Source organism: Spermophilus citellus (assembly GCF_964194105.1).
Source record: "Spermophilus citellus genome assembly, chromosome: 2".
In the NCBI taxonomy this organism is placed as follows: Eukaryota; Metazoa; Chordata; class Mammalia; order Rodentia; family Sciuridae; genus Spermophilus; species Spermophilus citellus.
The window spans coordinates 37656578-37682488 of NC_138183.1; the positions used below are offsets into that span (position 1 = coordinate 37656578).

The 25911-nt window shown below is 39.3% G+C and overlaps 1 protein-coding gene across 2 annotated transcripts in view; it reads right to left on the bottom strand.

The window, feature by feature from the left end:
• Positions 1–20457, bottom strand: part of RUSC2 (RUN and SH3 domain containing 2) — a 60125-nt gene extending 39668 nt beyond the window's left edge. Inside the window, exon 1 of one of the 2 annotated variants that reach the window (XM_081281513.1) lies at positions 20154–20457. The gene's annotated coding sequence lies outside the window, so the exon portion shown is untranslated. The remainder of the gene's footprint in view (positions 1–20153) is intronic. The other variant, XM_081281516.1, reaches the window with a different exon arrangement.
• Positions 20458–25911: the final 5454 nt, after the last annotated feature.

The following is a 25911-nucleotide window of genomic DNA, read 5'->3' on the forward strand; positions in this document are numbered from 1 at the left end:
AGCCAGTGCCCAGATGATCCCTCCTGAAAGATTCTTTGTCCCCCAAGGGCTAGGATCCTAGCAACTGTATACTCTGACCATAGCATCTGGAACTCTATGGATATCCCAATTACCTCCCTGAAAGGCAACTCCTGACACATTTTTCTACTTGTTCCATTAGGCAGATAGGAGCCTGAGGAGGCTGGCAGCTGGAGAGCTGATGTAAATAGATGTAGACTGGCCTATGGGACTGTGTATATAGCAGACTTCTTTGGAATGACAAGAATGTACTACACACCAGGTAGGAATGTTGAAGTGCAAAGAAAGCAGTCACGCACACAGAAACAATAACTCTGTCATCTTCCTGACTGTGGCTGACTCACAACCATCATCAGTGACACAACATACCAATACTTTGAGGAGCTAGGGTGCTGGCAGAAAGGCAGGCTAGTGAACCACTCATTCAATACATTCTTTTTGTGTCATTCAAGGTTTATCTACCTGGTCATCAGAAAAACAATGTGGCCCCAAAGCAATGAGATCTGATCACTAGTGATAAAGAAGTTTGATCTCAGTTCTATCTGGAAGCTACCCATGCCTAAGACAGTGGCAGGATGCCCAAGAATAGAAACACTGCTTTCATTCTTGGCTTCTTCCCTGGCTTGCTGGGTCATCTGGGGCAGGGTACCTGCCTTTTCAAGCTCTTTTACTTCCTTGAAAAGGGTCTAATTGTATACATCTTCTGATATTGTAGCAACAAAAAATATTTGAAAAATAAAAACAAATAACAGGAAATGTGAACTCTATCAAATCCTTTAAGTAAAGTATTTCAGAAATAGAACTGTCATTTCATGTATGTAAGTAGAGAGCCCTGGCTGCCTCCTGGGGTTTTCCCTCTTCTAAGTCACAGTGATGTTGGGAAGTAGTCCTAGTCTGTCCATTAAAGTTCAATGCCTTTCTTTCAGGCCTATAATCCCTACCTCTGATTTGAGGAACATGTGCAATAGGAATCTGCTTATGGAGACATAAGAAATTGACTTCCATTAGTTTATATTAGAAAAGAAAGATATAGCTGGGTGTGGTGGTATATGCTTGTAATCCATCGACTTGGGAGGCTAAGGCAGGAGGATTGAAAGTTTAAGGCCAGCCTCAGCAACTTAGCAAGGCCCTAAGGACTTAGTGCCCAAAATAAAAAATAAAAATGTCTGGGAATGTAGCTCAGTGGTAAAGCATCCCTGGGTGGGAACATGGTAGCAAAAAGAAGCATCCTCTTGCTCTATCCAGGAGTCACAAACTGAATTATCCCATATGGGGGGCCCAGTATTCCAATCTGAGGCATGTATCCCACTGATACAGCATCAGCAACAGGACTTACTGAACTTAGCCTAAAAGGTATGAGAAAGCAACACCAACGAAGGGACGTATGCCACTGCTCAGTAAGAACAAAGGCAATACTGTGTTCTAAGCCCAACACAAGCCTTCCGTCTTGCTAGCCTGGCAATTCCTCAGTATGGGGTTAGTTAGCCAGGTCTCCAGAACTATTCTTCATTGATGCTGACACCTCTTTCTGCCAGTGCCTATCCTGGGATTTAAAACAGACATCTAAAACTCCTGCAGGGTCTGATGAGACCCACCTCCTTTTAGAGAAAAGGCCTCTGGATCAGGGATCAGCAAATTCAAAAGACCAGAGATTAGATATCTAGGTTTTGTGGGCCACATTGTTATGCCATATATTCTTTTTCTTATGTTTTGTTGTAAATTGACAATGTATATGTATTTATGGAGTAAAAAGCAATGTTCTGATTTATGAATACAATGTGGAATAATTAAATCAAGCTAATTAACACACACATATATATATCTCCTCAAAAAGATATATATCTCTTTATATAAAGATATATATCTTTATATAAAGAGATATATATCTCCTCAAAAACTTATCATTTTTGTGGTAAGAACATCTGAAATTTAATAATTTGGGAATGTAAAAAACAGCTGGGCACAGTGGCACATGCCTGTAATCCCAGTGGCTCGGGAGGCTAAGGCAGGAGGATCGAGGGTTCAAAGTCGGCCTCAGCAATAGCAAGGTGCTAAGCAACTCAGTGAGACCCTAACTCTAAATAAAATACAAAATAGGGCTGGGGATGTGGCTCAGTAGTCGAATGCCCCTGAGTTCAATCCCCGTTACAAAAAAAAAAAAAAAAAAAAGTAAAAATCACTCTCAGTTTGTGGGCCATATGAAAACACCCTGGCATAGGCCACATTTTGCTGACCCCTACTCTAGACATTAAAGGTCTCATTAGTCAAGGTCTGTATCTCAAAATTCTGATCCCAGAAGATGTTCTTTCTTCTTCCTGCAGGGCTGATGCAGACATTTCAGAGGCAGCTCCCCGCTAAGGAGCCACTGAGGAATGTAAAGGAAGAATCCTGAGGTTATTTGTATTGGGTCTGACAGACTGACTAATTTCCCTCACATAAAGTACTTCAAAAGCATCTGTGGAATTTAGCAGTAATGCAGTAAGCATTATCAGAATGAACTATAAACCATCTTTATTTTTCTATTTCTGCTTAACAATACTATTACATGATTCTACAAGACATTTTTTCCCCCTGCCCTCAGGTTCCAAATCCATACCTCAATTGGCTTAGGCCCCAACCCCTCCCCTACTTCCATATGTGGTACGAATGTGGATAGTAAGAAAACCATTAACAGGAAGATGGGCTTGGACGTGATAAATATCAATGAAAGGTTTGAGGCTGGGGAGAGTTCATTTTGAGCAAAGATGAAGGGGAGATTGTGAATGGAGGTGCTATCACAAATAGTTACAGGCTTTGTAAACAGGAACCAAAATGCTACAGAAGCAACCTAAGAATAATGTACAAATGGTTATAAATCTTTGGAGGAAAACCTCTCAATGTGCCACGAGATAGAAGGAAATAAATGACTTCTTGCAAATAACAAATACTTATAATAATATTAGCTATTTTTATTATGCTACCAACTATACTAGATGTTTGTCATAAATGCATTTCTAATCTTTACTATAACTATGCAAAGTAGATAGTATCACTGCTGTTTGGAGTTGAGAAACCCGAGACTCTTAAAGAGATTAACTTTATCCAAGATCACAGAGCTTGAAATTAGAAGAGTTGGGCTTGGATCTCTTGCCTGACTCTCAAAGCCCTTGCTAATATCTGTGGTAGAGATTAAGCAAATGCCTTAATTTGTACCTTGTTTGGATTTTGTTCTAAATAGCAGCAATATGTTTGGTCTACCCTCTTCTATAATCAGAATATTAATGAATGATAAGATACTTAAAATCACAAATATGGCAATTTTACCTGATAGTGATTCAGATTAAATTAGTATAGCTATATTGATACTTGTGCTGGGGATTTATCTGAACTAAATTGTTTATTCTTCACAATAATAAGATTTAAATGTTAAAGCTGTGCCTACTGATCAAAGTCATCTCTTTTCAAGTGGTACATGTGTACCTTTGTGAAATCTCTGCTCTTTTGTAAACAATTTGCCTGAATCAAATTAGTTGCCCACCTTCCCAGGTGCCAAATTATTAGCTGCCAATGAATTATCCACTCTCCTTTTCACTTTTAATTTAATAGAACCTTGGTATTTGGCTGGATTTGATGCTGCCCAATTAAAATTCTACATTTCCATCTCTCTTACAGTGGGAGTGGCCATTTTACTAAGCTACAATATAAATGCTGTGTGGACTTCTTGGCAGTCCCTTTATGATGAACAGAGTGCATCCTTTTCCTATCCTGCTGCTAGTAGGGTATGAGTGATCATAAAGATGGCCTAAGGATAACAGAGGAAAAATCAGGAAGGAGCCTGGGTCTCAAATGACTATGAAGCTGCCAGGGCTGGCTGTATTTGTTGCTTTTGCTGAGGAAAAAAAAAACTTCCAACTTATTTTAAGTCATCAATTTTGAGTTTTGGTTACTTATGTCATTTTCTACTTTATACATTCTACCGTATTCCAATGATCATCAAGTATTACTGATTCTATTCACCCTTCTCTATCCCTACAGACTAAAGACCAACCTATAATTATTACTTGACTAAATTTCTACATTAACCTTGAAATTGATCTCCTTTTGGAGTTATCCTTTGAAGATGAAGTCTATTTACATCAGCCTCTTTAAACACCTTTAAAGAATAATTTATCATGTATTTTAAAATAGCTAGTAGAGAAGATTTTGAATATCTGAATATTTCCAACACAAAGAAATCATAAATGTTTAAGGTGATGGATATGCCATTATGCTTTACACATTGTATAAATGTTTCAAAATGTCCCACGGTACCCCATAAATATGTACATGAGTCAATTAAAAAAAAAAAACCACTTGGCAAGGCCCTAAGCAACTCAGCAAGACCCTGTCTCTAACTAAAATACAAAAAAGTGCTGGAATGTTGCTAAGTGGTTAAGTGCCCCTGAGTTCAACCCCAGTACAAAAACAATAACAACAACAAAAACCCTTCAAAGGCTTATGGTAGATGCTTAAAATGTTTCCTGAATTGAACTAAGGAGGAACTGAATCTTCACCAAACTAAACTAGAAAAACATCTTTCTCCAGAGCAGAATGTGGTTTATTATAGCCATGTACATGTTTATAGTCCTTCTTGTTAGAGTGTGGGGGTGCTAAGGAGGATACAAGAAATACAAGGGCTGGAGCTGGGGTTGTGGCTCAGTGGTAGAACACTTGCCTGGCATGTGTGAGGCACTGGGTTCAATTCTCAGCATTGCACACAAAGGCCCATTTAAAAAAAAATAAAGAAAGAAATCTCTTTAAAAAAAAGAAAAGGAAAAAGAAATACAAGGGCTGTCTTCTGGAATGTGCAGAGAGGTACCACTCCTCTTTCAGAGTTCCCTCCACACTACACTGTGCTCCCTCTACTGCCTGGATGGGAGCTGCAGCTTGAGAACCAGAACAGTATGTTCCAGCCAGAATGATGGACATCCCTCTCTCCCTCCCTTTTCCTATTTTCCCCATTAACCTTACCAATCTTCAGTTTTGTCCTGTTAGCTGCCTTCAATGGGGAATGCTGAGCAGCTAGGAAAGAATTCAGGATGTGTCTCAAAAAGTCCAGCAGTAGCCGAGGAACAGTTTGTTTTTTCCTAAAAAGGGCTGTCTATAAAGTTATGTAAGATCCAGCTCTTCTCACTGGGAGTGATTCCAGCTCCATCTGGAGGACTCCTTAAGCTGTTTAGAACTTCAGGAAAAGGTTTGGCATTTCCTACTTGGTCACCCTATACTGGTGCCATCTCTAGAGGTAGGGAGGTTCCAGAAGAGAAAGCAGTTAACTCAACTCTCACAGCCAGCTGCAGCCCCACTGAGTTCACCTGGGGACAGGAAATAGCATAATCCATTTATAGTCAGAACCTCAGAACAAGGACGAGCCCCTTTGCCAAAAACACAGCCCATGTGGCATCAAGCCTTGGGGCTCCACCCAAAGAGGTAGGACCTGGGGAATGTAACAGCCTAACCCAGAAGCATACCAGCAGGGCTCTGGAAGAATTTCCTTTCCTGCTTCAGGCAGGTATGTGAAGGAATTTATGATCCTGAGAACCTTGAGATGCCAAAATCTAGATAAGGACTATATAAATTAGTAAAAAATATTAACTGAGCACCAATGAAGTACCAGGCACTGACTGTACTATATGAACAAACAGACCTGGTACCTGCCTTCATGGAGCTTCTAGTTCACTGAGGAAAACCAAACAAATAACCAGGACTATGCAAACTATGAAGTAGGTATTTGAAATGGCTGCATTCAAAAGAAAGACAAGACAGTTAAATCTAAAGTCAGCTCTTTCCAGAGCCCAAAGTGTTATATTTATTAATCAGAGTCCAGTTTATACTGTATTGACAACTGAAATTATGTTTGAATTAAAAACTCTGGCTCTTGAAGATTCACTAGAATTTATCAATAATTTGCTGTCTTATTTGAGCTCCATTTCAATTCCCATTCATTTTGCTGGAGTTTAGTCCCTATTTACATTACATGTGTTTATTTAAGGCATAGGAACTCACTTTAGCTAACTACTAGCCATTATAATGAAAAAATAGAACATTGCTTTGGTTTTTCCAGCTTCCAGTCATTTTCATTTCTTTCTGGTCAATGCAGAGAACTATAAAAAGATGGGCATATAACCCTTCTTAAAAACAAATTATGGGGCTGGGGTTTTAGCTCAGTGGTAGAGCACTTGCCTGGTCTGATTCTCAGAACCACATAAAAACAAACAACAAACAAATAAATAAAATAAAGGTATTGTGTATCCATAAAAAAAAAAAAATACTGCAGTACCAGGCAAGTTCCCTTAGCCCTATGTTTTTACGTTTTTTAAAAAATTTTGTGCTGGGGATTGAACCCAGGGGACACTCTACCACTGAGCTACATCCCCAGCCCTTTTTATTTTTTATTTTGAGACAGAGTCTCACTAACTTGTTGAGGCTGACCTCAAACTTGCAATCCTCTTGACAGACCTTCTGAGTTTCTGGGATTATAGGTATGCACCACACACCTGGCTTCAGATTCATTTCTAAACAACGATGATAATACTTCTATAGATGGGGGTAGGAGTTACAGAAAAGATATATGAGACATCAGGAATTGGTATTGTGTAGGGCTCAGTAAGTGAAAATTTAAATGAATCAGGAATCTTCTTTTCTTGTACCCAAATGCCTGCTACTGCCTTTTTGAGACCCTAGTACTATGCGATTTACTAATTTACAATAGTGAACCAAAGTCATCATCATAGCCAATGTTTTCTTTCCAATACGCATGGTACCTCAAATTCTTTAGCCCTTTTTAATGGCTCTGTTCTTTGTTTCCCTGTAAGATGTAAAAGCAAAGTGATTCTGTCCTAGGAAACATTCCAAAGGAATACAAAGAAAGAAGGTTAGAGTGGATTTGCAAGTTATCCACAAATCAAGAATCTCCTACCAGATAACTATTGTTAAATATATGATGACCCGAACTTTTCACTTTCAACAGAACACAGTGAAAATGAGTCCTCCACATGAATTCATGGGCTGATAAGATTCTCCTTAAAAGGTCTAATTGTTTCTAGACGGAACATCGTGTGGCCCTCCCCAAATCTCATAACTCTGCTTTGGAAAAGAATCTCTTGCTAGGTGTGGTGACACACACCTGTAATCCCAGCAACATGGGAGGCTGAGGCAGAAGGATTGAGCAATTTAGTAAGACCCTGTCTCAAAATAAAAAATAAAGGAGACTGGGTAATCCCAGCAGTTTGGGAGGCTGAGGCAGGAGGATCATGAGTTCAAAGCCAGCCTCAGCAAAAGCAAGACACTAAGCAACTCAATGAGACCTTGTCTCTAAATAAAATACAAAATAGGGCTGGGGATGTGGCTTAGTGGTTGAGTGTCCCTGAATTCAATCTCCAGTACCCCCTACCAAAATAAATAAAAAAGAAAGAAAGAAAGGAAGGAAGGAAGGAAGGAAGGAAGGAAGGAAGGAAGGAAGGAAGGAAGGAAGGAAGAAAGGGGACTGGGGATGTAGTTCAGTGGTAAAGTGTCCCTGGGTTCAAACTCCAGTACCAAAAAAACAAAAAGCTATCCATCCTCTCTTCTAATTCCTACAACCAGTCCTGTAATTTAAGGCCCTCTCTCAAGACTTCTTTCAAGGGCTAATAATTTAGTCTTTGTGCAAAAATTCCTATGAGCCAAAAATTGAGATAACTGCTAGGAATATAGTGGTGAATAATGCAGCAGTATCCTAGTCCTCAAAGAACTTACCATCTAGCGAAGGAAGGCAGACAAACCACTGTACAAATAAAAATACCATTATAAGCTGTGATAAATACCACAAATAAAAAGTATAGGATAATGAGAGGATCTGATTAAGAGAGTGGGTCAGGGAAGGTCTCTGGCAAAATGATGTTTAAGCTTAGTGTTGCAAGAAAGTTGAAGAGATGAAGAATGAGGAACAACATTCCTCAATGCCAAGGAAAAAGGAACTGTCTGACCATTTGGAAAATTAGATTGGGAGGAATACAGATTTGCTAAAGAATTTGGGAATAACTAGGGACAAATACATAGAAGACTAAACAAACCAAAAGACAGTCATGTATTACAAGTTATGCTACAAATTATTTAGTAATAATACGGGTTCATACATTACCCTATTTGACTTCCTAACCACATGCACATAAATTAACTTGATAAAATGTCTCTTTATTTAAAGATAAATTCCCTGACCCCACATTATTGTTCTGTCCTCTCCAATAGACAGCCTTCATTGGCCAACCATGCTGTCTCTACTTACTTGATTTTCTATTCACTTTTTCTTTTTGATAGTACTGGGGGTTGAACCCAGAGGCACACTACCATTGAGCTACATGCCTACCTCTTTTTATTACTTATTTTGAGATAGGGTCCTACTCTACTGCCCAAGTTGGCCTCAAACTTTTGATCCCTCTCCTTAGCCTCCTGAGTCACTGGGATTACAGGTGTGCACCACCATGTGGCATCTTTTTTTTTTCCTTTTTTCCCAGTACTAGTACTTGTTATAATGTAGCTCCAAACAAAACCAATGAAAACATAGTGGAAATTATACCCAAATTTTCACAGGGTGATCAAGAAAGTTTTCACAAAGAAGGTCAAATGTCTAGATTCTTATGAATAGAAATATGGGGGGAGTTGTCAGAGAAGGGATTTCAGTCAGGAAGAACCATGTATATAAAAAGAGTTCTTTGGAGATCCAAGCCCAACAGTCCCAGACTTAGGACATTTGCTGAAAGAAGGGAGTACAGAAATTGCAAGATACAACTGAAGATATGACTACATGGAAATTATACAATTCTGTATGTCAAGACTCAGAAACAAATTTAAAAGCATATAAGCATTACCCACAAATATAGTAAAAGGCCAGTATCCTAAAAACTTGTGAAAATTGACAACTAAAAACTAAGATTTTTAAAAATTATGGTAAGAATTATTAGGTTACCATCCTAACAAAAATTTTTTTTCTCTACCTCTGAGCTACATCCCTAACCCAACCCAGCATCCTCCCGTCTCAGCCTCCAGAGTCGCTAGAATATCAGTTGAGCATCCCTATGCCCATTTCCTAACAAGTTTTTATGTGTAGAGTATTGTTAACTATAACCCCAAAGGTGTACAGCAGATCTCTGGGACTTACTCATCTTATATAGCTGAAACATTATAACCACTGAACAGCAACACCCCATTTACCTTTTCTCCAGCCCTAGGCAATCATGATCACACCTTCTGCTTCTATGATTTTGACTATTTCAGATACCTTATATAGACGGAATCATGCAGTATTTGTCCTTCTGTGACTTGTTTATTTCACTTCAAACCAAAAACATAAAAACAGGCAGGATAAGAGCCAATACTTCACAGAAGAAAGAACAGAATATAGCTAATGAACTACAAGAAGAGTTAATTTTAAAACAATAAAATACCAGACTGGGGTTGTGGCTCAGCAGTAGAACACTTGCCTAGCACTTGTGAGGTACTGGGTTTAATCCTCAGCACCACATAAAAATAAATTAAAAAACATAGAGGTATTATGTCTATCTACAACTAAAAAAAAATAAAAAACAAAACAAAACAACAAAACAATAAAATATCATCTTTTGCCTATCAGTTTTAAGACAAAATAATAATAATTAATTCCAGTGAAGGTTAAGTAATATTGGTACTTTTATACTTTGCCAATATAAATATATTTTGGTATAACCTTCATAATGAACTTAGAATAATAATAATAATATTATTATTATTATTATTATTATTATTATTATTATTTTGTGTGTGTGGTGCTGGGGATCAAAACCAGGGCCTTGTGCATGCAAGGCAAGTACTCCACCAACTGAGCTATGTCCCCAGCCCTGGGAAAAAAATATATGTCTATTTTCAAGTCTTAAAAATGTTCAAATCCTTTAACTCAGTAACTCCAATTTCCAAATTCTATTTTAAAAAACTATCAGAGACAAAGTTTGAGTTAATAAATTATGGTGACCATTGTTTGAAATTATGAGAACAATTGTTTGAATGTGCCATAAGCTATTAAAAATTTGGCTTCCAAGAATTGTTCAATGATATGTTTCATTTTATGCTTGTTTTCACTTTGCAGATTCTACAAAATGAGCAAATATTTTATCTATAATCAGAAAAAAAGAGACAAAATATTTTTCAGATATTATTTTTAAACAAAATAGAGAAGGTTTTTTTTAAGTCCCAAAGGGAAAATGTGTACTTCATGTCATCTTTCTTCATAAAAAGACATTTAAATGTAAGCATTTTCTTGGGTAAAGTCTGGGCAGCAAATAGCATTTCCTTAGAACTATTTTCCACAATATCTTAGTCTTGAATGAGTGGCAGATTTATAATACTAATTCTTTAAAGGAAGAAAACCCAGTATAATATATCATAATTCACACTCTTAAAACAGTGGTGCTATTTTTTTGGTGCATTATGACTTTTTCTTAAAAAAAAAAAAAAAGCCTTTACATTGACTAAGAGCAGTACTACTCAAAGTGTGGTCTGAGGATCAGCAGAATCATCCTCATATGGGAATTTATTAGGCAAGTAGATTCTTGGGTCTCATGCCAGACTTACTAAATCAGTATGTCAGGAATGACATAAAAGTTAAAAAGTTTGAAAGTACGGTCTAGAGGAAACTGGACCAAGAAGTCAACAAAGGAAATGAGCTGCAGCAACATTCAATACATAGATTTTAAGTGTATGTTTAAAAAATGTATACATCATTTAAATATTCTAAAAACAAAGATTATTTTAATATTTTAAGCTAGAAAGCATGGCTAGAAAAATTCTTAACTCTGCGTTTAAACAGGCTGACAAACTAGCACAGATCTTAGGCTACAAGGGATCTACATTTATTGCTGGTTCTATGTAGCTCATTAAATTAAGACAAAGGGCTGGGGCTGGGGTTGTGGCTCAGCGATAGAGCACTTGCCTAACACGCTCGAGGCCCTGGGTTCGATCCTCAACACCACATAAAAATAAATAAACAAAATAAAGGTATTGTGTCTAACCAAACAATAAATGTTAAAAAAAAAAAAAAGTCAAAGGGCAGCCATAATCCCAGCAGCTTGGGAAGCTGAGACAGAAGGACCGTAAGTTCAAAGTCAGCCTCAGCAACAGTAAGGCATTAAGCAATTCAGTGAGACTCTGTCTCTAAAATAAAATAAAAAATAGGGCTGGGGATGTGGAACAATGATTAAGTCCCCTGAGTTCAATCCCTGGTGCCCACCCCCCAAAATTAAGATGAAGCATTTTTGAGTACATATTTTGGTTATTTTTTTCCCTGAAAACATATTTGGCTACTAATGGATATTAACTGAAGATTGGAGAATCCCAAACCCAACCATTTCTTTCAACCTCTTTCTCCCTCGGAGGACTGAGAAGGGAGAGAAGGGGAGGTAGAGAAAAAGAGGGAGATGAAAAAATTAGACTCTAATTCTCCCAATTCCATGCCTTCAATCACAACAGCTCAACTGTTACCTTTTTGTGCACCCTTTCCAGTAAAATATACTTGAACAAAAGAGCTACCCTCTGGATGAAACAAGTTTAAAATTCTCTGTGCTTTACTAGACTGTCATAATCCAATAAAAAGCCATAGCTTCCTTTTCCCTCATTAGATCAGTGCTCCTGTTAGCTATCTATCTCTACTACCTGGTTGTCAGAAAGACTCACAGATGTTTAACAGAGCAGTGGTCCTGTTTCCAGGCCTCCCTTCTCCAAGCACTATAGTTAAGAATGAGTAAGACTGTAGGTTGCTGTGTTGGATATGAGGCAATGAACATTATATAAATCATATGAACTGCAACAAACACTATACTAAGTTACACTAAGAAGTTAATTTATAGCTGTAAGTATAAGGAAAATACTATTTTAAATAAGTAGAATAACTCTTGTACATCCAAATAAGAGAATTGTTCAAAGTAGTTGCTTTGGGAGATTTAATCCATTCCAGCAATGCGCCTATTCAAAATATTCCTAGAACTCCTTTTTTTAAGGATGGGTGCAGAAAACCCACCTCGTCAACCCACAAAATCATGAGTGACAACTAACTATAGTTTTAAGCCATTAAGTTTTAACCACTGAACTATATCCCCAGCCAGCCCTTTTAATTTTTGTTTTAAGACAAGGTCTTGCTAAGTTGCTTAAGGCCTTATATTATTATATAATCATATATTGTTATATAATCATAGATGAGACAGAAATGTTTAAGTCACTCTCCTTTAGGGGATATTAAAAGTAAATCATTAGGGCTGGGGATGTGGCTTAAGCGGTAGCGTGCTCGCCTGGCATGCGTGCGGCCCAGGTTCGATCCTCAGCACCACATACAAACAAAGATGTTGTGTCTGCCGAAAACTAAAACATAAGTATTAAAAAAAACTCTCTCTCTCTCTCAAAAAAAAAAAAAAAAAAAAAAGAAAAGAAAAAAAAAAAGTAAATCATTAGTACCTTACAGAAAAACTCGGTATTCAGAACTCTCAGAAAATAAGATGCTCTGGGTAACAAAATTTGGCTGAATCTTTAAATTAACAGGATACAATAGCATTCAAAGAACAAGAAAAGAACACTTGGGAAGAGAAACAACTCCAGGATGAATGGAACCAGCAGTAGGTCTCCATCTTTCTCTTCAGGGGTTTTTACTTTTTACCTGGGAGTCACCTGAATCCTACCTATGCTGCCTTTAGAAGATTTCTGCTCTCTTTTTTCCTTTTACTTGAGCATGAATAAAAATAACTTTCCATTTTTCCCTAACACTAAATATAATGCTGTATTTTCTTTTTGAAAGGAATTTTATAAGAAAGGAAACACAAAAGTATAAAGACAGGTAAACAAGTCAAATATAGATTTTGGGATTCTAAGACAAACAAGTAAGAATTATCTTAATCCTAAAATAATTAAATTCTGGTCAAAAGTTGACCGGCCCTGTTCTTCTTTCTACCCAGTTATCAGTCCATTTTCCTTGTCCACAGGACCTCACACAAGAAGCCAAAACACAATAGACATTTCAGAGCTCACTGTCTTTACCTTCTAGAAGACAAAAAGACTATCTTATTAGCCCATTAGATCCAAAACTTTCAATTCTGTAAACAAAATACATATATACAAATATTATTTCAGTTACAGCAAGTGTATTTTTTGGGCATGGTGGTGGACGCCTGTGATTCCAGGAACTGGGGAAGCTGATGCAGGAGGATGGCAAATTGGAGGCTGGTCTCAGCAAATTTTTTTTTTTTTTTTTTTTTGGTCTGTGGGGGCAGATACTGGGGATTGAACCTAGGGGTAATTAACCACTGAACTATATCCCCAGCCCTTTTAATTTTTGTTTTAAGACAAGGTCTTGCTAAGTTGCTTAAGGCCTCACTAGATTGCTGAGCCTGGCTATGAACTAGCAGTCTTCCTGCCTCAGCCTCCTGAGTTGCTGGGATTACAGGCAAGTGCCACCATGCCCAGTCAGGCACAGCAATTTAATGAGACTCTCAGCAACTTAGTAAGATCCCTGTCTCAAACAAAAAGGACTTGGGATGCAGATCAGTGGTAAAGTGCCCCTGTGTTCAATTCCTAGTACCAAATAAATAAAAAAATATTATTATTGAATTTAAGTTTTTATAATGATCCACATACAGGAAAAAGTGGGCTAAACCAAGAATTCCAAGGAACAGAGATTTTCTTCCTTATCAAAATTAATTTTTTAAAAAAATTTTAAGTGTTTTGGTTAAAAATCTTTCTAAAATGTATTATACATTTTTGTTTTATTCAGAGTACGTAGGCTATAATTTAAGTACAAAAACTTTTCCTTTCTTTTTTTGAGACAGGATTTGGCTATGCTGACAGGTCTGGTTTGAACTCCAGGGCTCAAGTAATCTTCCTAAGTAGCTGGGATATAGGCATGTACCACAGCTTTTGGCTTAATTTAACGTTTTCAACATTCCTTGGTACCTACTAAGGATTTGCTTACCAAATCATAAAACCCATAAGGACTATGTGTTAAGAATAAATATAGATTACTTTTGCTAGTTCCATCCAATAGTATTGGATGTCTTAGCCTGAGCAATTAGGCAAGAAAAACAAATAAAAGGCATTCAAATTGGAAAGGAAGAAATAAAAATTTTTCTGTTCCCAGATAACATAATCTTATATGTTGAAAATTCTAAAGACTCCACAAAAAAGCAGCTAGAGCTAGGCACAGTGGCACATGCCTGTAATCCCAGTGGCTGGGGAGACTGAGGCAAGAGGATCATGAATTCAAAGTCAGCCTCAGCAACTTAGTGAGGCTGTAAGCAACTCAGTGAGACCCTGTCTCTAAATCAAATATAAAAAAAGGGCTGAGGATGTGGTTTGGTGGTTAAGTGCCTCTGAGTTCAATCCCTGGTTCCAAGAAAACAAACAAAACAAAACAAAAAATCTACTAGAATAAATGAATTTTGCACAGTTTGTAGTACATAAAATTAACACATAAAAATCAGTTGTGTTTCTACATACTAATGATAAAACAAACTGAATGGGAAATCAAGAAAATTATTTCATTTACAGTAACATCAAAAAGAATAAAATACTTGTGAATAAACTTTAACCAAGGAAATGAAAAGCTTGTACACTGAAAACTACAAAATGTTGCTAGAAGAACTAAAGAGAACACAAATAAAAGCAAAGACGTGCGGTTTTCATGGAATGGAAAACTTAATATTGTTAAGATGTCAGGCTGGGGCTGGGTCTCAGTGGTAATGTACTTGCCTAGCATGTGTAAGGCACTGGGTTCAAGTCTTCGCATCACATATAAATAAATAAAATAAAGGTCTATCAACAACTAAAAAAATATATATCGTTAAGATGTCAATGATGGGGCTGGAGTTGTGGCTCAGTGGTAGAGGTCCTGGATTCAATTCTCAGCACAGCATATAAATAAATGAATAAAATAAAGGTTCATCAACATCTAAAAATATATATTAAAAAAAGATGCCAATGCTACCCAAAATGAACTAGTTTCAATACAATCCCTATTAAAAATCCCAACATTTTTTTACAAAAATTTTTTAAAAATCCATTTTAAAATCATATGGAAGCTGGGCATGATGATGCACATTTATAATCCCAGCTATTTGTAAGGCTGAAATAGGAATATCATAAGTTCAAGGCCAGCCTCAGAATTTCAGTGAGACTCTGTCTTAAAACAAAAATAAACAAAGTAAGTAAGTAGGGGCTGGGGTTGTGGCTCAGTGGTGGAGCACTTGCCTGGCACATGTGAGGCACTGAGTTCAATCCTCACACCACATAAAAATAAATAAATAAAATAAAGGTATTGTGTTTGTCTACAATAAAAAAAAACATATATTAAAAAATAAAAATAAATGAGTAAGCGCTAGAAATGTAGCTCAGGAAAAAAAAAATCATATGCAATCTCAGGTGATCTTAAATAGCCAAAACAACAATCTTGAAAAAGAAAAACAAAATTGGAGAACTTGTACTTCATGATTTTTCTAAACTTACTACCAAGCTAAAGTTATCACGATAGTAATGGCACTGGCACAAAGACAGATATATAGACCAATGAAAAACAGCCTAGAAATTATATATTTGGTCAAATGATTTTTGACAAGGATGAGAAGACCATTCAATGGAGAAAGGATGGTCTTTTCAAAAAATGGTGTTGAGAAAACTGGATATCCACATGCAAAACAATGAACTTTTAGCTTGAATCATGCATAAAAATTAACTCAAAATGAATCAAAGATTTAAACATAAGAACTAAAACTATATTAAAAAAACTTAGACAATGATAGAAGCTGATGTCACTGAATTTGGCAATGACTGCCTATTATTCAAAAGCACATTCAACAAAAGAAAATAATAGATAAATTGGACTTCATCAACATTAAAATCTTTTGTGCATAAAAGGACATTATCAACAGAGTAAAAAGGTAATCCATGGAATGAGAGAAAATGCACAAATCATGTATCTGATGATGGATTATTATCCAAAATATATAAAGAACTTTATATCTCAACAACAGAAAACAACCCAGTTCAAAATGAGGCAAGGACTTAAAAAGACATTTCTCCAAAGATATATATAATTATAGAAATGCAAATCAAACCACAATAATAAACTACTTTATACCCATTAGGATGTTTTTCTTTTTAAATCAGAAAATAACAAGTGTTGGCAAGAATCAGAACCATGAAAAATCAGAACCATGCACACTGCTGCTGAGAATAGATAATGATATAGTCACTGTAGAAAATAGTATGGAGGTTCTTCAAAAAAATTAAGCATAAAATTATCATATGATTCTGTAATTACATTAAAACCTGAAAGCAAGAACTCATGTTTGCTGAAGAACATATATGCACACTCATGATCATGACACCATTATTCATAGTAGCCAAAAGGCACAAGTAACCCAAGTGTCCATGAACAAAAAATGGGTGAACAGAATGTAGTGTATAAATACACACACACACACACAGTGGAATATTATATACAATGGAAACTTTTTAGCCTTAAAAAAGGAGGGAAATTCTGATAAAAGCTATAATGTGAATGAACCTTAAAGACATTACCTGCAGTCAAATAAACCAGTCCAAATGGATAAATATCATATGATTCCACTTACATGAGGGTACCTAGAGCAGTCAAATTCACAAAGACAGAAAGTAGAGTGATGGTTCCAGAAATGGAAATGGGGGAAAGTGCGGAGTTAGTGTCCAATTAATTGGTAGAGTCCCAGTTTGGAAAGCTGAACAAAGTGCTAGAAATGGATGGTGATATGTTTGTACAATAGTGTGAATATACATAATGTTACTTTAACGGTAAGTTTTATGTTACGCATATTTTACCATAATTTTTTTTTAAAAGAGTAAATTTGGTACAACAGAGTTTATGCTGAGTTATATTTGTTAGAATCCCACTCCCAACACCCGCCAGCTTTCTCAGAGCAATGTTGACATCTGGCCACTCAAAAAATGCTCTCAAACACAGCCTCATTTGATAGAAGCTAAAATATTACATGCCAGTGTTTGAGTGGGTGTTTTCTGGGTAACCTCAATGCTGAACAATCAGACCATCTTATAGAGCTTACCCTTACCCCAGCATGCAGTGAGCTATCTCTTTAACTGAGTTTTAATAGGATGCACAGTCATTGTGTATGAGTAATAGGAGGAAAAGGGTGAGTTATTGTCCTAAATATTTGCAGGCAAGCCCCAGAGAGAACACATAAGCCTCTCTATGAACTAGGGTTGCCAGATTTAGCAAGTAAAAATATAGGATTTTCTGCTGTTTATCTGAAATTCAAATTTAACTAGGCATCCTGTATTTTATATGGCAATGATCTGAAGTACTGGAAGTGAGGAGAAAATAAAATAATCTAGAGTGTTCTGTGATTATTGATGTCTTACCTTAACAGGGAGCCTAGACAGGAAAATGTAGAAAGTCCATTAAAAACATACTGGTTAGCCAGGTGAGGTGGCGAAAGCCTATAACCCCAACAGCTTGGGAGGCTGAGACAGGAGGATCAAAGCCAGGCTCAGCAACAGCAAGATACTAAGCAACGCAGTGAGACCCTGATCTAAATAAAATACAAAATAGTGTTGGGGATGTGGCTCAGTGGTTGAGTGCCCCTGAGTTCAATCTCCAGTACCAAAACAACAACAAAAAAAGTATTGGTTACCAAAAAAAATTATATTGCTTAATCCAGCTCAGGAGCCCCTCCTCATGTAGGGTTTCCATGATCTATGACTTACTTTATAACAGTATATAACTTACTTTATAACAGGATGACAGAAAGAAATCGGAAAAGGATAAATCAATGCTAGAAATGGGTAAGAACACATCCAGCCACCAGTTAAGGTAGGTTTGGCTTCAATTAAGAAGAAAGCAGAAGGAAATAATGGTAGTCCCAAGGCCAAGCAGCAGGAGGGACACACAGGTAACAGGATACCAGGGATACGGATTGGAATTGCCTTCCTTCCACAAAACCTTACTACCGTTAAGATCTACTGAGCCTCTTAAGAAACTCCAATCTCTTTCTATCTTCCTTTTTTCTTTCCTCCTTTGCTCCCTCCTTCCTTCCTTCCTTTCACGGTGCTGGGGATTGAACCCAAGACCTCCAAGCCAGGCAACCACTCTGCCACTGAGCCACACTCAACCACGGTATTTATTTGCTAAGACTTTGAGCCCATGAACAATAATGCTACCACTACTTAGGCAACTACTTCCTACCTTATAAACTCCTACAGCCTTCCGGCCATTGTTTCACCACTCAGTAATACCACCTATTTTCTTCTGGACCTGGGCCAAAACTGAAGTCCTTGAACCCTGTCTTATCCTCAGGAAATGCAATCTTTTCAGATCATCAACAAAAACAGGTTTCAGGCTCTATGTTTCTTTGAGAATTCCAACTTTAAAAGGCCTGTGTTCTTGTTTATCACCAACAATGTTCTACACAGCGGTAATCCTTGCCTGACTGTGGTTCAAAGTGACATAAATTGTCCACCTGGCTTAATCATAATTTAGTAGCATTTGGGAAATCAATCTCTCACACTACAGCCTGCATGGAATGTCTATTCCAGCAGTCTCTGAAAAGAAGGGGGTATTCAGAAACTAAAGAAAGGGTAAAATAACTGAGGTTCTTCATTTCTCCAATTGTCCCAAAGCACAAGCTGACCAGCTCCACTGAGCCAGCTTTAAAGGGCTGTGGCTGGCCTCCAGAATTCTTCCCCAGAGGGAGCAGCTAGTCTCATGGGAAGAGGAGCAGTAACCCTAGCAAAGCTCTTTCAAGATTACCTGGGTAGCCTCTAAGGAACTAATTTCTGAAGTCAATCCCCAAAAAAACAGATGCTGAATGTTTTCTTTGATATGAGGATGCTGATCCTTAATGGGGATGATGGGGGGGAGCATGGGAGGAATGGAGGAACTTTAGATAGGGCAAAGGGGAGGGAGGGAAAGCTGGTGGAATGAGATGGACATCATTACCCTTAGTACATGTATGAAGGAACGAATGGTGACTCTACTTTGTGTACAACCAGAGACATGAAAATTGTGCTCTATATGTATGACTTGAAATGCACTGTTGTCATAGATAACAAATTAGAACAAATAAACAAATAAAAAAAGAATTTCTGCAGCCCCAGGCCGGCTCGTTTTTGTTTTTTGTAAACAGAAGCAGAAAACAACTGATATACAGAAGCTCTTATGTAAATGAAATTAGATGATTAGATGAAAGAACTGAAGAAAGACTGAAGTAATCCTCTAAAAGTTCTTCCTCTCTCCACTTCATATAACTGGAGGAACACCCTTCCCACCAAAGTACTCTGCCCCACGGCCTCTGCATTGGATTCATTCATTCATCTACTAATAAGATATTTAATAAGTGCTACGATGTGCCAGGCATTGTGCTGGAGACTGGGGAAACAAAGATGAATATTGTAGAGTCTTTGCCTCCTAGAGTAGTCCCCTGTGTCTGCAAGGGCTGGCCTGGCGGTTCACAGTTGGCCTTGGGCAACGGGATCACTGTGCCCTTCGCGGCAGATGAGGGCAGTACGAAGGAACCGGCAAATTGCCAAGCCAAAGATTTTCCCCAGGTAAAACTGGAAAGAGGGAGAACCAAAGCCTGCTCCGGGTAGAGACCAACTTGGGAACCAAGAGCCAAAGGCGCGAAGACCCGGGCTGGAATTGGCTGCACCGTGGTCCCCGCTGCAGTCGCGGGCTGCAGTCCCCGGCTGAGTGCCCGTCGGCCGCGCTCCCCTCCCCAAAGGCTTTCACAGGAAATTTAGGTACGAGGATGACTACTGGACGCAAGTCGGTCTCGGGGGTTCTCCGCGGGAACAGTTTGAGAAGACGGTTGGGGACAGATCTGGGGTAGTGCCCAAAAGGCTGAAAGGTGCTGGATGTCTGTCTGAGGGTTCCGCGGACCATAAAGACCAAGGACTGGGGACCTGATCCACCCAGAGGGTTGGAGATGGCCGGGAGGGTGGGGCTGGGAGGGAAGGGCTAAGGGGCAGGCCGGGGGCGCTGAGGACAGAATGGGTGGGCCGGCAGAGGACCTGGTCCAAGGGGCCACTTGAAACTTGGGGGCAGTGGGTCTCCAGGATCCCGCCAGCCTCAGAAGAGTCGCTCCTACCTCGCTTCTCGCTTCAGCCTCGTCCTTCCGCGCGGGCGGCGGCTGCAGCGGCAGCGTCTCGCGCCCTCCAGGGGTCGCGTTGCAGGCGGTGCACGCCGGCGTTCCCCTCCTCTCCAGACGGGTTGGAAACGCCCGGTCTCCCCTGCAGACGTGGTGCCGATGGTCCGATCTGGGTTGCCCTAGTGCAGCCCTTCTGGACCGCGCTTTGGTTCGGTCCGCTGGGCCCGAGGTGTTCGCCCAGCTCCCCTGCTCGCGCCTCGTTGGGCGCGCCAGAGTCACGCGCCGTGCTTTCCCGCGAGGGGAGCGGCGAGGCTGCAGCCGTGGCCCCGCCTCCTGAGGCCCTCGCCCCGCCCCTGCGGGCGGTGTCCGGCGTGGTACTTCTGTTTGTTGCCGGGCGCTGGAACCCGCGGGAGTGTGGGGCAGCGGCCTGGTGGTTTGGAGGGCAGGTGGTTTGGAGGGCAGGTTTGTGTGGGCTCCCACCTCGCCTAAAGCAACGATATTGAATCCTGGCTCGCGTTGTAAGTTCGTGAGGAAGTATAAAGACAAAAAAACAAAACAAAAGGCCTGACCTCACCAGAGACCAATTGACTTAGTCACTGTGGCAGGGTAAGGTGGGGGCTGGGTGTTGCCCAGGCTTTAATTTGGTGGTGGTGGTGGGGGGGGGGCGGAGTATTGGGGATCGAATCCAGGGGCGCTTTACCACTGAGCCACAACCCCAGTCCTTTTTACTTTTGAGACAGGGTCTTGATAAGTTGCCAAGATGAGCTGAAACTTGGGGTTCTCCTGCTTCAGCCTCCCGTGTACAGACGTGTGCTAGGGCGCCAGGCAGGCTTTAATATTTTTAAAAGTAACGCATACATATCCAGGATTAAGAAGTCCCTGAAAATCTGAAACCCCGTGGGCAGGATGCCTGTGTCTCCTGTTAATTTTAGCAAGAAGAGGTTGGGGGCGGGGGTCATTCAGCAGATAGTTACTGGAAGTCCACTAAGAAGAAGCCATTCTTATTTTTTTTAATATTTATTTTTTTAGTTTTAGGTGGACACAGTATCTTTATTTTACATTTTTGTGGTGCTAAGGATGGAACCCAGTGCCTCATGCATGCTAGGCAAGCACTCTACCACTGAGCCACAAACCCAGCCCAGAAGCCATTCTTATTACCAGATTAAATTGTATTGGCATGCTAAATAAAATCCATAATTTCAATTTTTTTTAAAAAAGCCATTCTAGGTTCTATGCTCTAGCATCTGAGACCCCATGCTCTAGGACTCCCAGCCTTGTCTGATCACAGTCAAGGAAGCTAATAAGTGTCACAAGTATGTAATGCATCCTCGGGTTCACAAAGTGGTGGTAACTGAGTTTTCTGTTTATTTATTTGTGTGTGTGTGTTGGGAACTGAGTTTTGAAGAATGAGTAGGAGGTAAAAGGTTGTGGGGGAATCTACATGTGCAGAAAGGACAAGGGGCAAAATAACTGTAGGACTAAGGTGTGGAAAGAGTGGAGAGTGCCCCGGAGAGATGGTCAGGATTTCAAGATGAAGTGCCTCCTATGACATAGTAAACATTTGGAACTCTCCTGCAAATAGTGGAGAGACAGAAGGGCTTTATGCCGATGGCAAGATAAAATTGAGTTCTGAGGACTTACATGAGAATGAAGAGGGGAGGGGATTGGAAGAGATAAGCCACATATTTGCACAGTGTGATCCCTCTATTAAATGACCCCAGGTAGGGAATTAAACTAAGCCAATTAGAATCCCTTCCCTGAGAATTTGGAATTGGGAGAAAGAGAGCTATACCCCTACTCATGGTTAGACTTGATGGAATATCAAGGGCTGTGGATATCCATCTTCTACTTGCCAAATGGCCTGAATAACCAGAAAACCAGTCTGCTAAGGAACATCATCTGTTGTACAGAGGAGAGCCAGATCTAGACAAAAAGAAACTACTTCCTAGGTTCTTGGGGCTATCCAGAAGCTGGCTGATGTTCAGCTTGATACCTGCCCTGGATGGTGCATCCCTCTTTTTTTGTTATTTATTTATTGGGTGGGGAGGTCTTTTGTTTTTATTTCATTTCTGTCTAGAGACATGTTGCTGGAGTCTCTAGGCTAAAGGCCTGACTCTGAGGATCCATCAAATCAGGTTTGGCCACTTGCCCCACAAAACAAACTTTGGTAATGGTGAAAAGCATGAAAAGAACTTGAAATAGTATAGCTACACTGAGAATAAAAGGCAACCCATATCCTTAGCTCTGTCTTGGAGGGACTGACAGTGACTTTGAGGTTTTATAGAAAGGGGAATGAGGGCAAGGGTTGGAGTTTTGCATAGCTGGAACCTTTCACAGATGCCATAGTAGGTGATCTTGATAAAATCTGGTCATTCCATCATTATCTCAAGATTCTTCAGGGAGGGCCTTGACTCTAGTAAGAAAGTTGCTTTTGTGTAGTGGGCATACACTTGTAATCCCAGTGATTCAGGAGGTTGAGGCTGGAGGATCACAAGTTCAAGGCCCCCCTCAGCAATTTAGCAAGGCCCTAAGCAACTTAGTGAGACCTTGTATCAAAATAAAAAATAAAAAGGGCTTACAATAGGGCAGTGGTAAAGCTTCCCTGGTTTCAATCCCTAATACCAACAGGGAAAAAAAGTTGCTGTTGCCTGGGGTCAAGATGTTTTTTGGGGGCTGGGGATGTGGCTCAAGCGGTAGCGCGCTCGCCTGGCATGCGTGCGGCCCGGGTTCGATCCTCAGCACCACATACCAACAAAGATGTTGTGTCCGCCGAGAACTAAAAAAAAATAAATATTAAAAATTCTCTCTCACTCTCTCTCCTCTCTCACTCTCTCTTTAAAAAAAAAAAAAAAAAGATGTTTTTTGGATCAGACCTTATTGTGAAATACAAGGTGACTCAGAACAGAGAAGATGGACACAAGCTGGAGGTGGGGATGCTAAGTCTTTAATTCTGCTTTTAGCTACCCATCAAACATTTGCAGGCCAAAGGGCAAAAGTGAAGAGTCTAAGTCCTTACAATGACATATTATTCTTCCATCCGTCCAGATAGTCTCATTTTTTTTGGCTGTAGCTAGTATGGGTTAGGTCTTGTTATTTGTGTTAAAGGATAATTTTCAAAAAGATAAAATCACAAATTTTACACAAATATAAAATGAACACATTTCAAAGACATTTTAAACTCACTAATTAATGAGGAAACCAGTAAGATATTAAAACTAGTTCAAACAAGGACTTGATTTTTAGAAATGTCTGTTTGCTACTGGACAAAATCCATTTGCATCACCCAAAATAGGAATCATTTTTATTGTTATGGATGGGAAACATTTTGCATTATCATCAATATTATAAGTTATCTACTATTTCTAAAGAGTTAGAAAATGAGGCCAGGCACCATAGCACATACCTATAATCCCAGCTACTCAGGAGGCTGAGGCAGGAGGATGGTACATTCAAGGTCAATCTTGGGCAATTTAGTGAGACCCTGTCTCTAAAGGACTGGAATTGTAGCTCCATGGTAAAGCACCTCTGGGTTCAATCTCCAGTACTGAGGGGAAAAAAAAAAAAAAAAAGAAAGGAACAAGTGTGAACACAGCCTATGTAAATTGGGGCTATCCTTGTTTTAACTATTAGCAGCAAGTAAAAACACCCTTATTTTGAGAGCTGAACTTGAAAAAGTGCTCATGAGGCTTTTTACCAGGATGGAACAGTGTCTTGTCTTTCTCTTTGGATATCTGCTTTATTCTTCTTTGTATACAAGACTAGATAGATACCTTGGATTACTTGTCTTCTTACTTATAGCAAATCATTGCCATTTTAAAATGGAGGCCCCTCTTCCTGAAACTACTTGAACTTTCGGCTCCTTTCCTCAACACTGACTTAGTTTCTAAGGGTTCTAATTCTGATTCCCAGAGAGAGAAATTATAATGGGTTACATATCTTCTCTTGGCTAGGGGTAGTAGAGTCAACTGGTACACATAAGGCCATCTAGACCCACCACTTCATCAGGACATGTGTCAGAAGAGTCAGTGATCAATGGATTTGATATCCTGATTATCAGAGAGGAAACCATTGAGTGAGTCAATGGGATTATTTAATAAACTAGTGCCTACATTTTCCATAGTCAATCTACAAGTCCTCAGGTTCTCTTTGTGTCTTATTCATCCATTTATTTTTGCCCTGCTACCATTCTATTCCAAGCCACCACCATGCCTAAAACCTTGCAATTGCCTCCTAGTTTCCCTGATGTCACTTGTGTACCCCTGTTCTCCATTAGAGTAGCCTGAGCAATTAAATGGTCTTAAAAACTCTTCATTGTTCCCATGATGTCTAACCACCCTATCCTTCACTCACTGCATTTCATTTACATTGGGCTTCTTTCTTTTTTATATACACAAAGCTTACTTCTAAATGAAGGACTTTAACTATATACTCTGGATTGCCTTTTCATCAATTATTTGTCGGGGGAGGGCATGGTGATTGAACCCAGAAGTCCTTAATTACTCTGCCATATGCCTAGCCCTTTTTTATTTTTTATTTTGAGCCTCACTAAATTGCTGAGGCTGGTCTTGAATTTTCATTCCTCCTGCTTCAGCCTTCCGATTACTGGTGTCCATCACTGCACCCAGCTTCTTCAGACTTTTGTAGTCATTTAGGTCTCATTTTATATGTCATTTTCTCAGAACAACCCTCTCTGACTACTAAATATAAAGTAGTTACCCTTCTCCCACATAGTTTGTCACTGTCAAGAGTAGCTATTGTGGGCTGGGGCTGGGGCTCAGCGGTAGTGTGCCCGCCTAGCACATGCGAGGCCCTGGGTTCGATCCTCAGCACCATGTAAAAATAAATAAAGGTATTGTATCCAACTACAACTAAAAAATAAATATGTAAAATAAAAGAATAGCTGTTGTGTTTATCTTCAGAGCACTTACTATCTGCTAAGGTTGAATATGGTTTGTCCCCTCCAGAATTTATGTTGAAATTTAAAGCTCCTTATGAGATATTAAGACTTGAGACCTTCCCCATGGCTTGGAAGGCTGAGGTAAGAAAATAGCAGGTTCAAAGCCAGCATCAGCATCTTAGTGAGTCTCTAGGTAACTTAATGAGATCCTGTCTCAAAATATTTTTAAAAAGGCTGGAGATGTGGCTCAGTGGTAAAGTGCCCTTTGGTTCAATACCCAGTACTAAAAATAAATAAATAAATAAAAAGTTGGGACCTTTAAGATTAGAGCTCTGCATCCATGAATGGATCAAGCCATTCATATGATTAATGGGTTAATGGGTTATCCCAAGAATGGATCTTCTATAAAAGCTGGTTTGACTAGGTTACTCCAGTATTCCCTGTCCATATCCACATAATGCCTTGTGCTGCCTCTGGACTCTGCCAGTGAGAAGGCCATCATGGGATGTGGCCCCTTGACTTTGGACCAGAATGGTGAGCTAAAATAAACCTTAAAAAAAAAAAAAAAACAGCTTACCAGTCTGGTATTATGTTATCAGCTACAGAAAATGAACTAGGACATTAGCTGGATGATCATGTTTACTTGGTTATTGTCTCTCCTACTAGAATGTGAGCTCCATGGTAATAGAAACTCTTTTTTTTTTTTTAAATCCTTCACTGTATCTACAGCTCCTAGAACAATGCCTAAATGATGACAGATGCCAGTAACTACTTGTTGTATGTAGTAAGGCTGAACGGAATGAAAGAACCTGGAAAGTTCTATACCCAAATTGTGCTTTGAACATAGGGGCCTGAGACAGT